The 2098-nt window shown below is 39.5% G+C and overlaps 1 protein-coding gene across 1 annotated transcript in view; it reads right to left on the bottom strand.

Annotated features, from left to right (window-relative positions):
* The window catches only part of LOC101852370, a gene marked incomplete at its 3' end in the record, with an annotated part of 16700 nt that extends 16325 nt beyond the window's left edge, over positions 1-375 (bottom strand). The window contains 1 exon segment of the mRNA XM_005111509.3: positions 10-375.
* Positions 376-2098: the final 1723 nt, after the last annotated feature.

Below are 2098 nucleotides of genomic sequence, written 5' to 3'. Positions count from 1 at the left end.
AGGACACACCCGAGAACGGACGGGTGTTTGTCGCCAAATAAGAAGAATATCCACGAATCGCACACACACAAACAGATACACACGCGCGCACACACAGGTCTCCCCCTCCGAGAGGAACGACAAGAACAAGCCGCACACACAATGATCCAATGAAGGAACTAATCACCCCGGTGCCTTCAATGGCAACATCTGACCTCGGCGACACCCCGCGCTTTTATAGACTCTCTCCCTGATCGCTGCAACAATTAACGTTAGCGACAGCGACCCTTCTGTGATGTAGGGCTGAGGTGAGGAGGTGCGGGTCCACAGTTGATCGATTAGTCGGCTGTGCATGATCGGAGGGGTATATCCACTTTGTGGCAAAACAATTAAACAACTGCAAAATAATCAAACAAAAAAAAACGTACCCAATTTGTGCGGCAAGATAATAGTAATAATAAAAATAATAAAATCGTATCCACTTTGTGAGACAACCAAAGATCGTACAAAACAAAACAGTTCACTCCTCTTTTTGAGCCAATTAAAAAAGTGTCCTCAAAATTCGGCGGGACGCTCTTTAAAAAAGTGAGGACTTTGAGAACAGAGTTACCCTACTAGTGTGAAAAACAATAAGAGCGAAACTAACAAACTGTGCTATTTCTATTATTCTTCTTCTGTAGAAACGAAAGAAAGCTTCAAAACAAAGACTGCGGCGCCATCTGAACCAATACGCGGACTTCTGCGGACACGTTTTTGGCCGAGTGAACTATTTTGTTATGAATGATCTTTGCGGCAAAACATGCCTGATCGATACGGCTAAAATGCGGTTATCGATACTTTGTTGATACAAATGCGATGTGCCAATTATCTTCAAACTAGCTTAGCCCCCTTCTGAAGAAAGGAATAATCGGTGCATTAATATCAACTGAAAGTCATTGGCCTACTACATTTACACTCTACAGGAATGGAGCAATAAATCTTGAGAGACGCAAACAATTAAAAGGTCTAGATTCTAGATCTATACTCTCGAAATAAGATGCGCCTCGCGAAATATCACTTCCGGCACTTCCGCTGTAAAGGACGGCTACGCAGATTTGTTTCGTTTCTCAGTGGAATAATCACAAAGGCCAAAGAAAGGCGACAAGTTTTTGTCAAATAATATATTTGTCTAAATTCAGGAAAATAGTAAATAAGAAATCCGGCTGCTCCGGCATGGGGACCCATCTATCTGTTTTTCAGGTACTTGCCAACTTTCAACTCTGTAGCTGTCGAAGTTTTATGGGAAAAGTGACACATGTGTTTCCAAGTTGTCTATATAATATATTGAAACGGATTTGCTTCAAGTGAGATATGCAGCAAATGTTCTTTTGTTGTTGACTTTAGAAAAAAGAACCTGCCCCAGCAGCCCCTCGAAAGCAAAAGTGAAAACGTCGAGTAAGTGTCAGACTATAAGTGTTTGGGTGTTACAACAAAGTCAACTGGCGTGTCCACACTTGTCTCCCGCATTAAAAACGTGAACAGAAGACTATTTTTTCAAAGGAAGCTCATGTGTTTTAAAGTTCATAAAACATTTATGTCCATATTCTATCATTCAACTATAGAGAGCATGATCAATTTCTGCATAACACCATGGGCCGGGAACACAAGACAACAAGATAAAGAAAAATTAATTGATTAATACGGAAAGCATGCACATTTTCAACATCTACATTCCCGTACTTGGATGAATTAATTGCATATTACAGCTTGTGCTAAAAAACCCAATTCCATCTTTTTGGACAATAAATATCCATTGTTCTCTCAAATAAAAACATCAGTCAGAAGTAAAAGACATAGGCTTCAGATCTTTAACAAAGAAAGATAACGAAGGTCTTTTTTTACCATCACCCATCAACCTTTTTCCATCTTAACCATCATGTTACACGAAATCATATGACTTTAAAGCTTGCATCAGAATAACATTGAGTTACAGTCAGAATACTGAATGTGTATCTCTAGCTTAAGATTATTACTGTTTATTTTACTGTTCATTTATATATTATTATGCATGTGACTGTAAGCATGCGTGTGTGTGCATGTTTGTGTGTGTGTGCATGTTTGTGTGTGTGTGTGTGTGTGT

This window comes from Aplysia californica, unplaced genomic scaffold (genome assembly GCF_000002075.1).
Source record: "Aplysia californica isolate F4 #8 unplaced genomic scaffold, AplCal3.0 scaffold01068, whole genome shotgun sequence".
NCBI classification, from domain to species: Eukaryota; Metazoa; Mollusca; class Gastropoda; order Aplysiida; family Aplysiidae; genus Aplysia; species Aplysia californica.
Note: the sequence above shows the minus strand (reverse complement) of the source record. Positions and strands in the feature narration are given on the sequence as shown.